Source organism: Mustelus asterias, chromosome 23, assembly GCF_964213995.1.
Source record: "Mustelus asterias chromosome 23, sMusAst1.hap1.1, whole genome shotgun sequence".
Lineage (NCBI taxonomy): Eukaryota > Metazoa > Chordata > Chondrichthyes > Carcharhiniformes > Triakidae > Mustelus > Mustelus asterias.
Window position 1 is genome coordinate 57,999,825 of NC_135823.1, and position 20,471 is coordinate 58,020,295.

At 45.5% G+C, this 20,471-nt stretch overlaps 1 protein-coding gene across 4 annotated transcripts in view; it reads right to left on the reverse strand.

Moving 5' to 3' along the window:
• LOC144510814 (uncharacterized) overlaps positions 1 to 20,471 on the reverse strand; it is a 109,538-nt gene that overhangs the window by 53,798 nt on the left and 35,269 nt on the right. For 2 of the 4 annotated variants that reach the window (XR_013500696.1, XM_078240733.1), the window contains exon 2: positions 2,518 to 2,746. The exons of the other annotated variants lie outside the window; for them this stretch is intronic. The gene's annotated coding sequence lies outside the window, so the exon portion shown is untranslated. The remainder of the gene's footprint in view (positions 1 to 2,517; positions 2,747 to 20,471) is intronic. 4 annotated transcript variants of the gene reach the window in all.

The window sequence follows — 20,471 nt, forward strand, 5'->3', positions numbered from 1 at the left end:
TCTGCCAGAGCCCCTGCAATTTCAACACTAGTCTCCTTCAAGGTCCGAGGGAATACCCTGTCCGGCCCTGGGGATTTATCTACTCTGATTTGCCTCAAGACAGCAAGCACCTCCTCCCCTTTAATCTGTATAGGTTCCATGACCTCCCTACTTGTTTGCCTTATTTCCATAGACTCCATGCCAGTTTCCTTAGTAAATACGGATGCAAAAAACCCATTTAATATCTCCCCCATTTCTTTTGGTTCCATACATAGCCGACCACTCTGATCTTCAAGAGGACCAATTTTATCCCTTACTATCCTTTTGCTCTTAATATACCTGTAGAAGCCCTTAGGATTATCCTTCACCTTGTCTGCCAAAGCAACCTCATGTCTCCTTTCAGCCCTCCTGATTTCTTTCTTAAGTAGTTTCTTGCACTTTTTATACTCCTCAAGCATCTTATTTGCTCCCTGTTGCCTATACATGTCATACATCTCCCTCTTCTTGATCAGAGTTCCAATATCCCTCGAGAACCAAGGTTCCTTATTCTTATTCACTTTGCCTTTAATCCTGACAGGAACATACAAACTCTGCACTCTCAAAATTTCTCCTTTGAAGGCCTCCCACTTACCATTCACATCCTTGCCAGAGAACAGCCTGTCCCAATCCACGCTTTTTAGATCCTTTCTCATTTCTTCAAATTTGGCCTTTTTCCAGTTTAGAACCTCAACCCGAGGACCAGATCTATTTTTATCCATGATCAAGTTGAAACTAATGGCGTTATGATCACTGGAACCAAAGTGTTCCCCTACACACACTTTCGTCACTTGTCCTAACTCGTTTCCTAATAGGAGATCTAATATTGCATCCTGTCTAGCTGGTTTTATATATATATTTACAAACTCTAACCCATCTAGACCTTTAACAGTATGGGAGTCCCAATCTATATGTGGAAAATTAAAATCCCCTACTATCGCAACTTCATGTTTCCTGCAGTTGTCTGTTATCTTTCTGCAGATTTGCTCCTCCAATTCTTGCTGACTATTGGGTGGTCTATAATACAACCCCATTAATGTGGTCATACCTTTCCTGTTTCTCAGCTCCACCCATATGGCCTCGGTAGACAAGCCCTCTAATCTGTCCTGCCTGAGCACTGCTGTAACATATTTTCCCTGAATAGCAATGCCACCCCCTACCCTTCATCCCCCTGCCTCTATCACGTCTGAAACATCGGAACCCTGGAACATTGAGCTGCCAGCCCTGCCCCTCCTGTAGCCAAGTTTCACTAATGGCTATAATGTCATAATTCCATGTGTCAATCCACGCCCTCAGCTCGTCTGCCTTCCCCACAATACTCCTGGCATTGAAATAGACACACCTCAGAAGATTATTACCACCACACACAACCCTTCTATTTGTGATTTTGCATGAACTATTAACATCATTTATTTTCACCCCCGCTCCACTATCTGCTCTGGCACTTTGGTTCCCATCCCCCTGCAAATCTAGTTTAACCCCTCCCCAATAACACTAGCAAACCTCCCTGCAAGTATATTTGTCCCCTTGTAGTTCAGGTGTAACCTGTCTCTCTTGTACAGGTCCCACCTGCCCCAGAAGAGGTCCCAATGATCTAGAAATCTGAAACCCTGCCCCCTACACCAGTTCCTCAGCCACGTGTTCATCCGCCCGAGCATCCGACTCTTACCCTCACTGGCACGTGGCACAGGTAGCAATCCTGAGATTATCATAGAAATCATAGAAACCCTACAGTGCAGAAGGAGGCCATTCGGCCCATCGAGTCTGCACCAACCGCAATCCCACCCAGGCCCTACCCCCACATATTTACCTGCTAATCCCACTAACCTACGCATCTCAGGACTCTAAGGGACAATTTTTAACCTGGCCAATCAACCTAACCCGCACATCTTTGGACTGTGGGAGGAAACCGGAGCACTCAGAGGAAACCCACGCAGACACGAGGAGAATGTGCAAACTCCACACAGACAGTGACCCAAGCCGGGAATCAAACCCAGGTCCCTGGAGCTGTGAAGCAGCAGTGCTAACCACTGTGCTGCCGTGCCGCTCCTCTTCTTCCACCCTCCCTTCTCCGCTGTAGAACCAGACTCAGTGCCAGAGATCCGGCTGCCGCAGCTTGTCCCAGGTAAGGCATCCCCCACAACAGTATCCAAATCGGTATACCTGTTGTGGAGGGGAATGGCCACAGGGAAACCCTGCTCTGCCTGCCCTTTCCCTTTCCCTCGCTTGACGGTAACCCAATTACCTGTGCTCTGTGCCTTTGGCGTAACTGCCTCCCTGAAGCTACCATCTATAAACTCCTCATTCTCCTGAATGATTCAGAGGTCATCCAACTCCTGCTCCAGTTCCGTGGTTTGTTAGGAGCTGCAGCTGGATGCACCCCCTGCAGGTGTCGTTGTCAGGGACACCGGAGGTCTCCCTGACTTCCCACATCCTGCAAGAGAAGCATTCCAACATCCTGCCTGGCATTCTTTCTACTCTGAAGAAACAATAACAACTTACCGGAACCTACCCTCGCCTCTGCCTGTTCACGCCGAAGCCTGTTTGAGCCAAAGCCGAACCACTCTGCACCCTCTCACTCGCCACCCGCTCACAACACTGTCCGCTGGATAGAGCAGCCTGCTTTTTAAACCTTCCGCGCGCTACTGGCTGACGTCAGAAAAAAAAAAACTTCCCAGGTCTCACTGGGGCCTACTTCCGGTTTTAGACTTCCGGCTGCCTTACAAAAACTCTGAAAAAAGAAAGAAAAAAAATTAAGTTATGTGGAATGAGCTGCCAGAGTACATGGTGAGGCAGGTACAATAGCAGCATTTAAAAAGCATTTGGATACGTACTTGGATGAGAGAGGATTAGAGGGATATGGGGCAAACGTGGGCAACTGGAACTAGCTGCAAGGGCACCATGATTGGCATGGACCGGTTGGGCCGAAGGGCCTGTTTCTGTGCTGTATTGCTCTATGACTCTGACAAAAGCCAGTTTAAAACTAACTGACTCGGGTGAGTTGGATGCCTATTTTATAAAAAGTTTGTGTTTACTTGATCGTCCATTTTGGTAGGAATAACAGCAAAATGGCCTATTATTTAAATGGTAAAAAATTGCAGCATGCTGCTGTGCAGAGGGACCTGGGTGTCATTGGTGCAGCAGGTAATTAAGAAGGCAAATGGAATTTTGTCCTTCATTGCTCGAGGGATGGAGTTTAAAAACAGGGAGGTTATGTTGCAGCTGTATAAGGTGCTGGTGAGGCCACACCTGGAGCACTGTGTACAGTTTTGGTCTCCTTATTTGAGAAAGGATATACTGGCACTGGAGAGGGTGCAGAGAAGATTCACCAGGTTGATTCCGGAGTTGAGAGGGTTGGATTATGAGGAGAGACTGAGTAAACTGGGACTATACTCACTGGAATTCAGAAGAATGAGGGGAGATCTTATGGAAACATATGAAATTATGAATGGAATAAATAAGATAGAAACAGGGAGGTTATTTCCACTGGCGGGTGAAACTAGAACTAGGGAGCATAGCCTCAAAGTAAGGGGGAGCAGATTTAGGACTGAGTTGAGGAGAAACTACTTCACCCAAAGAGTTGTGAATCTGGAATTCCCTGCCCCAGTGAAGCAATTGAGGCTACCTCATTGAATGTTTTTAAGGCAAGGATAGATAAATGTTTTGAACAGCCAAAGGAATTGAGAGATAAGGGGAGCGGGCGGGTAAGTGAAGCTGAGTCCACGAAAAGATCAGCCAGGATCTTATTGAATGGCAAAGCAAGCTTGAGGGGCCAGATGGCCTACTCCTGCTCCTATTTCTTCTGTTCTTTATGTTCTTATTGTGTTGATGCTCATTGTAAACTGATTTCCTCTTCAAAAGTGCAAAACGTCAAGTAAGGGGTGATTCTGTACCTCTGTTCAGTGTCATAGCCACAAGTTGATGGAAAGGGAACATTGCTTGCTGGTGAAGATGGGGTTCAGGAACCAATCCCCCATTTTATAACATTGTTTCTATGGGGAAAATCATTTTCGACTTGACATTTTGACTTAACGATGCAGTTTTCAGGAACCGTGTCGCAAGTCCGAGGACCGCCTCTATTATTGAAACCCTTTTCATTTGTGATGCAGTTTAATGAGTTTCCTGCATTAAAGTACATTTAGGCTGGTTCACCCAGAGTGCTTTAGGAATGCTGAAGCCTCAAGTGAAATACGATAGACAAATCTGATATCATAACCTTTTGTCACATTTTTGCAAATTTCTGCTCTCCGCCCACATTGGGGAGGTGCTAGCCGTAAGACTGAGATCATCCACATCAGATCATCATTCTGCTCAGTCCTGATCTAATTCAGTGAAAGTTCCCAGTGTAAAATCTGAACAGCTGACAATCTTGTAATGAAGATCATGAAGATTTAAAATGCTGAAAGGGAACGAGGAGGGTTCCATGTAATGACACCAACTCTTCCAGCGGAATGGAGCTGATTAGGTTATTTTCCCTGTTAATTCTGACCTGTGGGCTGCGCAAATGTAAATGACTAGGATATGCACAGAACTTATATTAAGCAACCATCCTCCACTCACTGCATTTTGCTATTTCTGCTTTTCATTGCCAAAATCATATAACACAGTTTCTCTGTCCTGATACCTTTTTTCTTCATGGTGGCACAGTGGTTAGCACGGCTGCCTCACAGCGCCAGTGACCTGGGTTTGATTCCCGGCTTGGGCCACTGTCTGTGTGGAGTTTGCACATTCTCCCCGTGTCTGCGTGGGTTTCCTCCGGGTGCTCTGGTTTCCTCCCACAGTCCAAAGATGTGCGGGTTAAGTGAATTGGCCATGCTAAATTGCCCCTTAGTGTCAGGGGGACTAGCTAGGGTGCACGCGTGGGGTTATGGGGATAGGGATTGTGATTGGTGCGCACTCAATGGACCGAATGACCACCTTCTGTACTATAGGATTCTATGATTTCTTCTGTCTTATTTATCCTCCACTCCAATATCAGGTGAGGAGTTCCTAGATCCATCAGTGGTGTTGTCTCTTGTTCCTTCCTTTCTTTTTCCCCATCTTGTCCCTTATTTTCTCCATACCATCTCTAACTTCCATTTCTTCTCGAAGGTTACCTGTAGGCTCCATGCCAATCCTAACAAAACTCCATCCCTACCTGACTTCCACCCTGCCCACAGAACCAAAATGGACCCAGTCAAAATCATAAATTGCAAATCTGTAAGTGATCAAAATGTGTTACCCCTTCTTGCACTGGATTTTGCCAGCCCATTGGCGATGGGCTGGGGAGGCAAGGTGGCATGGGAAGGTGATGGGTGGTGCGCCCTGCACTGTTTGGGGAGACTGCCAGGTAAACCCTGGCTGCCTCCTAGTGGGTTCTGGAGGATGGAGTGGGAGGGCCTCATTTAGGGCATTCTTTGGCCTATGGAAGACCCCCATCCACCTTTCAGTGACAGTGGCCAATGATGTGGCAATGGTGCTGCCTGCTCTTAGCAACACCCCACCCCTTTGCTGCAGTCGGCTGCCTGACTGGTCCCAGTGTCCCCACACCCACCAACCTGACTTGGAATCACCTGATTGCGTCAGAAGCTCTTGGGGTGGTAAATGCACTCCCAGGTCTCAGTGCCCACTGAAGGGGGTTTGAATTGTCTTTCCCTGCCCCCAACCCCTGGTGGTGAAACCCCCTGCCTATATAGAATTCAGCCCTTTGTCTCCTGAGATCTCTGTAACCTAGTTTAGGATTGCCACCCTCTATCATTTTGTGTTGTCCAGCAGCATAGATCTACCTTTGCAATGATTTCATTCAGACCTGTTTGAACGTAGCCAGGACATAGTCCCTCCCTTGCACTATCAACTTGCATGTTTCCTACGCATCATTCAATGGGCATATTCATTTTTTGTATACGTGCTGCCCTTCAGTGACACTTCAACATGGGGACAGCTTCAATATGCATCCAGCTGAAGGTAAATTGTGTCCGATTTCTACGATGCACCTAAAATGTTTGGCTTGCTATGTTACATAGAATTACACAGAATCCCTGTAGTGCAGATGGAGGCCATTCAGCCCATCGAGTCTACACCGACAACAATCCCTCCCAGGCCCTACCCTAAAACCCCATGTCGTTTCCCTGCTAATCCCCCTGACACTGAGGGTCAATTTAGCATGGCCAATCCATCTAACCTGCACATCTTTGGGCTGCGGGAGGAAACCAGAGCACCCAAAGGAAATCCACAGAGACACCGGGAGAACATGCAAACTCCACACACACACACACACATACTGACCCAAGCTGGAATTGAACCCAGGTCCCTGGCACTTTGAGGCAGCAGTGCTAACCACTGTGCCACCATGCCACACTTGTTAGTGGTACTTCTCTCCCCTTTGGTCTGGGTCTTGCCTCTTGCTTGCTTACTTGTGACTGGGCTAGAAGCAGAATTTGAGAAGTAGAAGAAATGTTCTACAGCCTCATAAGAACAACTAATGCTGTAGTTATTGCCTGGTAGCAGGCACAGTTTTAACTTGTCTGAACAACCCTGCAGAGAGCTGACCTAAGTTGCCTTATTTCAATGGGTGGATGTAAAGACTGGTGACCCTGGGATATGAGATTCTGATCAGGCCTCTACGCTACTGAGTTTCCTCAGAAGATTGAGATCTTGAAAGTTATTCATAAATGACAGACTTAAGTAGGCTAATTAAAAGTGACATGTTCTTTAATAACTTGCTAGCTGGTGTTAGTAATTGCATTCCCTATTGTGGGTGGTGCTGTGATAGCATCAGATGTGGCCCTGGGGTCAGACTACTTTTGCAGCTGGTTGGTTCCATTCACTGATAAGACTGTATTGCTCAACCCAATTCACTGAATTTGTCTATTTGAAGCTCTGCTCCACCCTCAGCCTTTAAGGGACAATTATTTCATAGGTTTAAACTAAGTGCACATAAGATCATGTCTTTTGGATGGGATTTCAAAACAAAAGTTCGCCGACCCTCCAAATGCCCGTAATGGATCCTATTTGAGTTCTGACTAATTTTATCCTTCAAAACTTCATCTTAAAAACAAGTGGACTATCTCATGATGTCGCTATTTGTGGGAACTTGCTGTACACAAATTGACCATCGTGTTTCCTAGGGAGGTGATGGCCTAGTGGTATTATCACTAGACTATTAATCCAGAAGCTCTCAGCTGATGTTCTGGGGACCTGGGTTCGAGTCCTGTCACAGCAGCTGGTAGAATTTAAATTCAATAAAAAATATCCAGAATTAAGAATCTACTGATGACCATGAAACTATTGTCGGAAAAACCCATCTGGTTTGCTAATATCCTTTAGGGAAGGAAATCTGCTGTCCTTCCTTGGCCTGGCCTACGTGAGACTCCAGAGCCACAGCGATGTGGTTGACTTTCAAATACCCTCTGAACATGGGCAATGGGCAATAAATGCTGGCACCCTTTGACACCCATGTCCCACGAATGAATTTTTAAAATATTACAACAAGGCTACATTTCTGAAGTAATTAAGGGCTTTGCAAGTCAGGAAAGACTCCAGGCAAATACAAGCCTGTCTTCAAAATGTAGCCTGAAAAAGTGCTGACATTGGAAGTGTTTGAGCGAGGGATTGGTGTTTTGGGTGTTATGACTCAACTAGAAGTTGAGGTCAGGGACTGGATGTGTTGATGTCTGCAGCAGTTGAGAAGCACAAAGACTGGTGACCTAATAAACCACATCCCTGTGGTTTCTCAAGCAGGATTTCGCCTTTGGGAACAATGGGAAGACAGAAGCCTCGTGCAAATGTACTGGAGTTAATTGATGTTGGTTGGGTGTGATGTGTATTGCCAGCGTTGCTCCAGAATGAAATCCGTAGCATTTTCCAAGCCGATAATCAGGAATTTATCTTTCTTTTCCACACTATCAAATAAAATCCCATTCCTTCAGGTCAAATTCCGAGGTGGCCAAATATATTTTTCAGCCTGAGAGTGTCTGGAACAAGCTGCCAGAGGTAGTAGTAGAGGCGGGTACAATTTTGTCTTTTAAAAAGCGTTGTGACAGTTACATGGGTAAGATGGGTATAGAGGGATATGGGCCAAATGCGGGCAATTGGGACTAGCTTAGTGGTTTAAAAAAAAGGGTGGCATAGACAAGTGGGCCAAAGGGCCTGTTTCCATGCCCATAAACGTTGTAGCATCATAGAATCCTACAGTGCAGAAGGAAGCCATTTGGCCCATCGAGTCTGCACCAACCATAGTCCCACCTAGGCCCTATCCTCATAACCCAATGCATTTACCCTAGTTATTCCCCCTAACACTAAGGGGCAATTTAGCATAGCCAATCCACCTAGCCCGCACATCTTTGGACTGTGGGAGGAAACCAGAGGAAACCCACGCAGACACAGGGAAAACGTGCAGACTCGCACAGACGGCGGCCCAAGCCGGGAATTGAACCCGGGTCCCTGGAGTTGTGAAGCAGCAGTGCGAACCATTGTGTCACCGTGCTGCCCCTCTATGACTCTATATCTACAACATTGCATCAGGGCATATTTCTAACATTGCAAATGGGCGGCACAGTGGTTATCACTGCTGCCTCACAGCGGCAAGGACCCAGGTTCAATTTCAGCCTTGGGTGCCGGTGTGGAGTTTGCACATTCCCTCCGTGTCTGCGTGGGTTTCCTCTGGGTGCTCCGGTTTCCTCCCACACTCCAAAGATTTGTGGGTTAGGTGGATTGGCCATGCTAAACTGCCCCTTAGTGTTAGGGGGACAAGCAGGGTAAATACGTGAGGTTATGGGGATGAGGTGTAGGTGGGATTGTTGTCAGTGCGGGCTCAATGGGCCAAGTGGCCTCCTTCTGCACTGTCGGGATTCTTGGATCAGAGAAGAATGGAACAAAATCACATTGTATATTTTAGTTATGCAAATGTATGTTAGTATTTAGCTGCAGCTGTTAATGAATCACAAATGTCCAATATGGATATTATTCATCGTTGGTTATATAATCTTGATCAATATTTAGCCTAATCCCTCATGTCAGCAAAATAGCACATTAAAGCAAGTGTATTGTTTCATTATGAAAACTGTCGCAGAGATTTTCTGCATCTGCCCGTCAGCATTTGACACTTCTGCCCATTCAATTTAATGGACAGGGGCAATAGCAGGGTGGTATGTACAGAAGAGGAAAAATCCCATCAAATATGGGTGGCACAGTGGTTAGCACTGCTGCCTCACAGCGCCAGGGACCAGGGTTCGATTCCCAGCTTGGGTCACTGTCTGTGCCGAGTCTGCACCTTCTCCCTGTGTCTGCGTGAGTTTCCTCCGGGTTTCCTCCCACAGGCCGAAAGAGATGCTGGTTAGGTACGCTGGCCGTGCTAAATTCTCCCTCAATGTAGCCGAACAGGCGCCAGAGTGTGGCGACTCGGGGATTTTCACAGTAACTTCATTGCAGTGTTAATATAAGCCTACTTGTGACGCTAATAAATAAACCTTTGAAGTTCAGTGTGTATAATTCTTGCCCGTCACATTTCTATGTCACATTTTTGTTGTACGTTTTTCTTGATAAAAAGGCTGTTACTTGGAATGTGTGCAAAAATCCTCAGGAATTGAAAATACCTTTTACTGAGATAGGGAACTGGAATATGTGTAACCCCTGACTCATCCCATCAGTCAACTTATTGAATGAGGAGTAAAGGAAGCCTGGTTTCTGAAAGGCAGCCTGAGGTATTTCTGAACTTTGACCTCCCCCAGTGTGTGCTTGATAGCATTTATAAGCTATAAGAAAACACAGCTATACCTCAGAATTGGGACAATGCACAAGCTAAGACTATTTTCCTTTATAAAACATATTGTCTGACTCACTTATGTTAACAAATAACCCTTACATGCGAGGCATTTCAAGCTTATAATCTCATCTCAAGAGTTTAGATAATGGTTGCAAAAAACTTTAGTTGTGCTCCTATGTTTCTTACTCACAATACTGTCTTAACATAAAGCCAACACTGACAACCCTCTCCTGTATTGATCTCAAGGCAGAATTCCCTTTGTTGTGGAATACATGCTGTTTGATACAAGTTCAGAGACATTTTTTTTGTAAAGACATTTGTGCACAACTTTATAGAATCATCGAACCCCTACAGTGCAAAAGGAGGCCATTCGTCTCATCGAGTCTGCACCGACCACAATCCCACCCCAGGTCCTATCCCCTCAACCCCACACATTTACCCCGCTAGTCCCTCTCACCTACACATCCCAGGACACTAAGGGGCAATTTACCTTGACTAATCAACCTAACCCGCACATCTTTGGACGGTGGAAGGAAGCCGGAGCACCCGGAGGAGACCGACCCATGAAATTGAATTATTGGAATTCTGCACCAATGCGGAATAACCCATCCGCTTTTTACATCTTTCTTTTCTATATCTTTCTACGTGCAACTGCTAATTGTAACTTCATCATTGGAAAGACACGGGGAGGACGTGCAGACTCCACACAGACAGTGACCCAAGTTGGGAATCGAACCCGGGTCCCTGGCGCTGTGAGGCAGCAGTGCTAACCACTGTGCTGCAAGGAATAAAACAATAGAGGGACGTGGTTTACTCCCACAGGTCAGATTTTGCAATATAAGCCATGAAAACCACTGCATTTCAATGCGGTGATCCAGATAGCCAGCAATATTCTGGTGTGAAACACAGAAGCCACTAGTGGCTGTCTGGCACGTATTAAACAGTTTTGTCACCTGGGATTATTGATGTGTGAAGCATGAGGCTGAAGAAATATAAACGGGCCTCCATCTGTACACTCCTGATTTGCTCTCTTACGAAGACTCTGAAATGATTTCTATGGAAATGAAAGCAGTAAAGACCCCGTGCATTGTCCCCCAGCTGCGTCTTTTACCACTCTGCTTCTGCCAAAGAGCTAGCAGCATCAAACCTGCGTGAATATGCCAGGATCTTTGATTTTCAAACCAAGAAGTTTAGCTTTGTTGGCTGCCAATGCATTAATTAAAGGTTGGCACAATCTCCGGTATACTAATTTTGTACTCTTTAAAAATAAAAATGAAATTGAATTCTTGGGCTGCTTACTGGTGGAATTTCTTGGCCCTCCATAGGAATTCTGCACCAATGTGGAATAACTCATCCTCCGGAAAATTGTGCCTCTTTCTACGTGCAACTGATAATTGTAACTTTATCACCGGAATGTAATCATTGGGAAGTCCAGCGTGGAGGAAACGGCAATTAATGATGCTCCTGATTTGATTGTTACCTTTCAATGAATGTATCCAAAATTGCATGACTATGGTGTTAAACCTGCAGAAACCATTTTGCTGCCTTCTACTTTGAGGCCTGTGTGATGTGATAGATGGATACTGCTTTAGAATGGCAGTAATAATACATCTTGCTCTGTTGGATGGGGCCTCGAGATACAATATTGTCCAATGTTGCGGCAGATGGGTTAGAGTTCTGCAGAATTCCAATGAAAATCACAAGCCGAGTCTCAGTTCTACCAAAGAACTTGCAATATGCACCGTACTGGGAGTTCCACTTATTAAAATGTGATTGCAAAGTGTGATCAGACTTTATTTGTGAATGTGCAGAATATTTTATTTCCATTCAGGTACATCATAGAATAGAATCATAGAATCCCAACAATGCAGAAGGAGGCCATTTGGCCCATTGAGCCTGCCCCGACAATAAACCCTATCCCTGTAACACCACACTTTTACCCGACCAGGCCCCTGACACTAAGAGGCAATGTAGCAAAGCTAATTCACCTAACCCGCGCATCTTTGGACTGTGGGAGGAAACCAGAGCACCCAGAGGAAACCCACGCGGACATGGGGAGAACATGCAAACTCCACCCAGACAGTGAGGCCTGAATTGAACCCGGGTCCCTGGAGCTGTGAGGCAGCAATGCTAACCACAGTGCCACCTTGCCGCCCCTACGATTCTATGATTTTATTCTTTTATGTAGATGTTTATTTCCCATTTCTATGGCTACTTCTAGCCAGCTTACATCTAATCCATAGAATTCCTACAGTGCAGAAGGCCAGTCAGCCCATCGATTCTGCAGCCACCTTCCGAAAGAGCACGCTACCTAGGCCCACTTCCCTGCCCTATCCCCGTAACCCTGTGCATTGATCATCACCAATCCTCCTAACCTGGAAATCTTTGGAGTGTGGGAGGAAACCGGAGCACACGGAGATCCACGCCGACACAAGGAGAATGTGCAAACTCTTAGAAACTTAGAAACCCTACAGTACAGAAAGAGGCCATTCGGCCCATCGAGTCTGCACCGACCACAATCCCACCCAGACCCTACCTCCATATCCCTACATATTTACTCACTAATCCCTCTAACCTACACATCTCAGGACACTAAGGGCAATTTTAGCATGGCCAATCAACCTAACCCGCACATCTTTGGACTCCACATGGACAATCACCCAATGCTGGAATCGAACCTGGGTCCAATTCGGTATTTTACTTCCCACTTGCTATTTGCAGTTTATATGGATTCTTTCACAGCGTCAGTGCATCCCAAGCTACTTTACTGCCAATTAAATGCTTGGAAACGTAGCATCATATTTCAATATTCCAGATCATAACCACTGTTCACTTTTTTTTAAACAGAAGGTGCTGGCAATGGCTCTGCTGTTCATTTAATCACACCTTCTTTCTATCCCATCACACTGCCATCACACTTGTTCAAAAACCTGTTTGTGACATTTTTTAATGTACGCAAAATCCTCAGAGAGATTGAAAATACCTTTGCCGAGACTGGAACCAAAATATCTGTAATCCCTGACTCAACACATCATCCATGTTAGAACCGTAGGACCCCTACAGTGCAGAAGGAGGCCATTCAGCCCATTGAGTCTGCACCGACTCACTGAAAGAGCATCTTACGCAGGCCCAATACCAACCCTCCCCGCTCACCGTCCTATCTCCATAACCCCACGCATTTACCATGGCTTATCCACCTAACCTGCACATCTGTAACAGGGGCAAAGAAACTTGGGTTCTAAACTGCAGCCTGAGGTGTTTTTGAACATTGGACTCACCCTGTGTTTACTTAATAGCAAATATACTTTGAATCCACAAGAAAACACAAATATGCCTCAGCAGTACGACAATGCTGAAGGTCACTGACCTTAAACATTAACTCTATTTCTCTCTCCACAGATGCAGCCTGACCTGATGAGTATTTCCAGAATTCTCTGTTTATGTTTCACGTTTATTTGTAATTGGGTTATCTTCTATCATCCCTGATAACTAAGCTAGAATTTTCTCCCCATGACAGCAGCTTGCTGTGATCCAACAAGAATAATCATAGAATCCCTACAGTGCAGAAGGAGGCCATTCAGTCTGTACCATACAACAATCCCACCCAGGCCCTACTCCCGTAACCCCACGCATTTACCCTGTTAGACCCCCTGACATTAGGGTCAATTGATGTGGAGATGCCGGCGTTGGACTGGGGTAAACACAGTAAGAAGTCTAACAACACCAGGTTAAAGTCCAACAGGTTTATTTGGTAGCAAAAGCCACTAGCGTTTGGGACAGGCTGTCCCTTGACTAGGGTCAATTTAGCATGGCCAATCAACCTGACCTGCACATCTTTGGACTGTGGGAGGAAACCGGAGCACCCAGAGGAAACCCACGCAGACACAGGGAGAACATGCAGACTCCACACAGAAGGTGACCCGAGGCCAGAATTGAACCTGGGACCTGGTGCCTGGCAGCAGTGCTAACCACCATGCCGCCCTGAATATGAATGCAGACTTTGTATGCTTCTGGTTCCTGTGGATTTACCTGATTAACAGGATGTAATCAAAGGTGTTGATTGTGGTTCCTTGGTCGGGCTCCAGCATCTTAAATCAGAAAGCTGTGGCTATAAACACAATCCAGCAATTTAAGCACATAATCTCAGCTAATTTTGGATGAGATATTAAAATGAAGGCCTGCCAGCCTTCTTGGTAGACGTAAAAAATGCCATGACTCTATTTCAAAGAATACGAGGAGATTCCTCCCTGCTTTCACGGCCAATATTTTTTCTTGATCAGCATCACTACGTCAGATGGTCTGATCATCCATTGCTCCTTGTGGGAGCTTGCTAAGTGCAAATTGGCTGCTGCATTTCCAAGTACTTCAGTGCACCAGGCGGTGATCTAGTGGTATTGTCACTGGACTAATAATCCAGAGATTATTGGGGTCAGTTTAGCTCAGTTGGCTGGAATCATAGAATCCCTACAGTGCAGAAGGAGGCCATTCAGCCCATCGAGCCTGCACCAACAACAATCCCACCCAGGCCCCATCCCTGTTATCCCATGCATTTACCCTGCTAGTCCCCCTGACACTAAAGGACAATTTAGCATAGTCAATCAACTTAACTCGATTGGTCACCAACAGTGTGGGTTCAATTCCCGTATCAGCTGAGGTTATTCTCAACCTTGTTAGAAATGGGTTAATAGATCTTCCAGTTAAGTCCTAATTTGATGTAGAAGCCACTGAAGGGGTCACAGGTGGCACTATTTTGTTGGTGGAGAATTGTGTGTGAAGTTGGATCAAAGAAATAAAGGTATTTTATGAAGATGCAGAACTTGTGTCTCCTTTACTCTACAGCGACCAAGAGGCTCAAACAAACTTTACCCCTCACTTGAGATGTGGTGATCCTCAGGTTAAATCACCACCAGTCACCGCCTGTGGTCATCTGGGATTATGGTGACCTCAATCCAGAGACCAAAGGTAATGTCTGAAGGCCTGGGTTCAAATCCCACCATGGCAGATGGTAAAATATGGACCCAAGTACTTCATTGGCAGTAATACACCATGGGATGTCCTGAACCTGTGAAAGGCACCATATCTGGAGTGGGAGGCAATGTTAATAGTGCAATGCTGTCATATTCTAAATTTCTCCATATTGTAAACATATTTATATGGTTACCATATTGGGTGAAGATCTGGAAAATTGAACAAATAAATGAAAAATACTTCTTTTTTAAAATTGGGAAAAGGCCTTTCACCCCAGCAAGATTGATCCTTAAAGCAATTATCCCAATCATGGTAGTTATGCTATACATAAACTACTCATAGTGAACCAAGCAAAACTCCAGAATATTTATCCATGTCTTGGCTGCCCCGCATGGTGGTTCAATGGTTAGCACTGCTGCCTCACAGTGCCAGGGACCCGGAATCGATTCCCGGCTTGGGTCACTGTGCAGAGTCTGCATGTTCTCCCTGTGTCTGCATGGGTTTCCTCCGGGTGCTCCAGTTTCCTCCCACAGTTCGAAAGACGTGCTGGTTGGGTGCTTTGGCCATGCTAAATTCTCCCTCAGTGTACGCGAACAGGCACCGGAGTGTGGCGACTAGGGGATTGTCACAGTAATTTCATTGCAGTGTTAATGTAAGCCTACTTGTGACACCAATAAATAAACATTTTTAAAAATACATTTACAAAAGTATTTATTCCAAGTCATGACTTGGTATTTGTGCGAGTGCTTTACAATTGTTTTATTTTGTTCAGTGTTGCATCCCAGCATTTCCTGTCCAGATAGCAGTGAGCCTGATGGCGTTTGCCAATTATTAATGCGCTAATTACACAGCAATTTCAGACAATGGGCAAATTCTGCCACTCACTGTTAATTGTATGAAAACAGCATCTCACTGTGCCTCGCCAATAAAATGGATCATATGGCATGGAGTTGCTGTATTTGCATGGTTGGTATGAACTAAACCTCACCACAAAGAGTTAGATCTAATTCCATCCTCAGTAATGTTTTAGCGATGTGTTAAGTGTTCATTAATCTGAGTCAACCTCTCTGGCATTGGTAATTAACTGTTGCAAGAGGGGATTCTCATTCCTTCAGATTCTAGTTTGTTGGGAGATTTTAAACAAATTGTCAGACTTGCAAAAAGTTTTCTTTGTCTCTTTCTCCCTCAATCCACTCCTTCTTGCTCTCCCTTTTTCTCCCTGTGCCTAATTTCAAGTTGAATCCACCCACCCAGTTAAACACTTCCTTCTCGAACCTTGCATTGTTGGTTTCACTGTCCTTCAATCTGGTTCAGGAGAGCCCCAGTTGCTTGCCCTGATCAGCAAAGTTTCCTCTAGTCTTGCCAAGACCAGCTTGCGCTTTTAGCAACTTGCCACCAGCATTTCTTTTTAAGCTTCCAGAGCTTGGTGACAGGTGACGCCATTTGACACAGTGCCACAGTTGATATCTGGGACAATATAAATCTATGAATCTAGGGGTGGCACAGTGGTTAGCACTGCTGCCTCACAACACCAGGGAACCGGCTTTGATTCCCTGGCTTGGGTGACTGTCAGTGTGGAGTTTGCACATTCTCCCCGTGTCTGCGTGGGTTTCCTCCGGGTGCTCCGCTTTCCTCCCACAGTCCAAAGATGTGCGGGTTAGGTTTATTGGCCATGCTAAGTTGACCCTAATGTCAGGGGGATTAGCAGGGTAAATTACAGGGATAGGACCTGGATGGGATTGTTGCCCCATGCAGGCTTGATGGGCTGAATGGCCACCTTCTGCCCTGTAGGGATTCTATGAATCCCCTTGTAGCCTATCATATTACTATGGCCAGGCCTCTCCGATCTCATTCCCCCCACCCACCACTGCCAGTGAGATGGGGTGAATTCGGCATTCAGCCAAAACTCCGTTCGCTTCAGCAGGGCTGGAGAATCCTAGCTACGGGCAAGCTCGGACAATTCTAGCCTCTATGTTTCATTCAACTTTTTAAAAGTTGTTTATTCCAAGACGTAAAGAGATGGGAAAAGGCAGCTGCTTGAGCACCATGTTAATAAAAATATATATATATATCTTTTAGAATGCATTGTGAATTATTCTTCCAAGGATCGGAACAATGACTCAACCCATAAGTCAGGCATTTTTATAGTCTAAAAGCAAATGCATTCCACCACCCCTCGGGAGATTCTGCAACTACAGTATTTACTTTGCTCTGACCTGAATTCACCTACTCGAAAGGGAACATGGGCAACTTGGCTGAGAGACCTTACAGAGTGAGTCAGTGGCTCGTAGCCTCTCTCATTACACATCAGAAAAGCAGTCAGAAACTTCTCCAGTTTTACTTTCTTGGCCCGATGTTCGAAAAGCCTTGGCTGCTATCAGTGCTCGAGAGTGTGTGCATGTAGGCAAGAAACGCAGGCAACCATTAGATGTGAGAAGTTGCAAAGTGTGGCAGAAATCTCGTCCAAAAATGTTGCTGCGGTTAACACATTCTAGCAAAATGTTTCAATTTCTTTATATAAAAAAGACAGGCTTTTGTGGGATGTATCTTTTTGAAGACTGCATTGCAAGCAGTGACCAGTGAGCATGGCCTCAGCAGAACACTAACACTCCCTGTTTCCTGCAGGGCAGTTAAAATTGTGGTCTTTTTCAAACATAGAAACTAGAAGCAGGAGCTGGCCATTCGGCCCTTTGAGCCTGCTTCACCATTCATTATGATTATGGCTGATCATCGAATTCAATATCTTGAATTCCCCCCCCCTGCTTCCCCCCATATCACTTGATCCCTTTAGCCCCAACTAATTTCTTCTTGAAATCAGACAATGTTTCAGCCTCAACTACTTTCTGTGGGAGTGAATTCCACACATTCACTGCCCTCTGGGTGAAGAAATTTCTCCTCACCTCAGTTCTAAAAGGTTTGCCCCTTATCCTCAAACTATGATCCCGAGTTCTGGACTCCCCCCACCATCGGGAACATTCTTTCTGATTCTACCTGTCTAACCCTGTTAGAATTTTATACATTTCTATGAGATCCCCTCATTTACATTTACTCCATGATGTTCATGGAATACTGGTTGCACCCTGAACTTGTGCCTTGCTGGGTCCTGGTTCGGATGTGGCCTATTGCCCCTTGATGAAACTGCCCGCTCTTCCTTTGTGAGAAACCAACTGGTTTGGACGGCACGGTGGCACAGTGGTTAGCACTGCTGCCTCACAGGAGCAGGGTCCCAGGTTCGATTCCTGGCTTGGGTCACTGTGTGGAGTTTGCACATCGTCTGCGTGGGTTCCCTCCGGATGCTCCGGTTTCCTCCCACAGTTCAAAGATGTGCAGGTTAGGTGGATTGGCCGTGCTAAATTGCCCCTTAGTATCAGGGGGATAAGCTAGGGTAAAATGCATGGGGTTATGGGGATGGGGTCTGGGTGGTATTGTGGCTGGTGCAGATGGGCCGAATGGCCTTCTTCTGCACTGTAGCTATGATTCTATTGCTGCAATGTTCTAGCAACGTCTAATACAAACTGGGAGAACAGCACCTTATCTTCCGATTCGGCACGTAATAACCTGCTGGACTTAGCATTGAATTCAACAGCTTTAGAGGGTAAACTTCTCCCTCCATCTTAACCCCACCCTCCTCGCCACTCTCTTTTGTAGTTTGTAGCATGATTTTCGGTTCCCTTCGCCTGCCCCAACACAATGCCACCCCCCACATAGTCACCTGTCCGTTGCTGTTCAGTTTTGCTCCCATTAACACATTCTGCAACTTGACCTTTTGCCGCTATTAGCACACTTAATGGGACCATTAACACTCCCTTTGTCCTACGCCAATGACAAATCTGACAGTATCTCCTTTGCCCTGGCCTATCCCTGTTCTACTATTCTGCCCCAACTCCTTTGCCCCCTTTCCAACTCTATAATTCTGTACATGTCCACCTTTATCCAGTTCTTTAGACACAAAATGTTACCTCTGTTTCTCTCTCCACAGACGCTACCAGACCTGCTGAGTTTGTCCAGCATTTTCTGTTTTTATTTCAGATTTCCAGCATCAGCAGTATTTCGCTGGTGTTTATTAACTAATCCATCCACCCCTTCAAGCAATAGTCAATTTTCAGTATTTATATAATTTCCCTTGGGGGGTAGGAATTTTGCTGAAGTTACTCCAGTGTAGCCCTCGTGCAATTGCAGATCCACCTGGATTGATCTTGACTTTGGGTGAGAGTGAGTGGGCAGCCTGTTTTGTACCTCTCCTACTCTTTATTTCCGTTGATTTGGCATGGTACCTGAGAGGCGCTGCCACTTGTGAAGCTGTACCTGCCGCAGATCACTGTCTTCAGGGCAGGAAAGGGAGCCATTCATTTTGTAAAAAAAAGGCAGCTAAAGATGAAGATTGAGGTAATGACCATTCTTGCATTGTTAAAAGCAATGTCTTGGACAGCCAAATGACAAATAAAGTTCAACGCAGAGAAGACTGAGGTGATTCATTTTGGCAAGACGTATGTGGAGAGACAGTATAAAATAAAGGGAGGAACTCTTAAGGAGGTGCAGGAACAAAGTGACCTTGGTGTATATGTACAAAAGTCATTGAAGGTGGCAGAGCATGTTGAGAAAGCAGTTAATAAAAGCATGTAGTATCCTAGGTTTTATTATTAGGAGTGTTGAAAACAAGAGTAAGGGAGTCATGTTGAACTTGTATAAGACATTAGTTAGGCCTGATCTGGAGTACTGCATCCGGGGAGGTCAAGGCCTAGTGGTATTATCGCTGGACGATTAATCCAGAAACTCAGCTCATGTCCCGAGTTCGAATCCCACCACGGCAGATGGTGAAATTTGAAGTCAATAAAAAAAATCTGGAATTAAGAATCTACTGATGATCATTGTCGATTGTCGGAAAAACCCATCTGGTTCACTAACGTCCTTTAGGGAAGGAAATCTGCCGTCCTTACCTGGTCTGACCTACATGTGACTCCAGAGCTACAGTAATGTGGTTGACTGTCCTCGGGCAACGAGGGATGGGTAAGAAATGCTGGTCAGCCAGCGATGCCCATGTCCCACAAACGAATAAAAAGAAGTTCTGGGCATCACACTTGAGGAAGGATGTGAAGGCATTGTAAAAATACAGAGGAGATTCACTAGAATGATTCCAGGATAAAGAATTTTAGCCATGAGGAGAGATTGGAGAAAAAAAGGCTGAGAGAAGAGTTGATGGAGACATTCAAGATCCTGAGGGGTATGGACAGGGTAAATCGTGAGAAACTGTTCCCACTCGAGAGAGCATCAAGAACCTGAGGGACACAGGTTCCCAACAATGTGCAAAAGGCGCAAAAGTGATGTGAGGAAAGGTTTTTACACCCAGAGGGTTCTTGGGAGTCTGGAACAATCTTCCTGAGAGGTTGGTAGAGGCAGGTTCAATCGAGGTATTCAAAAGGGAATTGGATTGCTATCTGAAAAGAAAGAATGTGCAAGGTTATGGTGATAAGGCAGGAAGTGGGACTGGGTAGAATGCTCTTTCAGCAAGCCAGTGCAGTCTCGATGGGCCAAATGGCCTCCTTCTGCACTGCAAAGCTTCTGTGATTCTGTGACTTTCTGTCTATCATGGAATACCTTTGATTAGCAGATTCACACCAGCATTCTGCAAGATGCTGTGCTGAAATCTTTAAGTCGAAGCCTCCTTGCAGAATTGTTGGCAACTATTTATAGTGTACAGAGAATTCAAAACATTATAGCTGGAGTCAGAGTTCTAAGTAACAGTTCA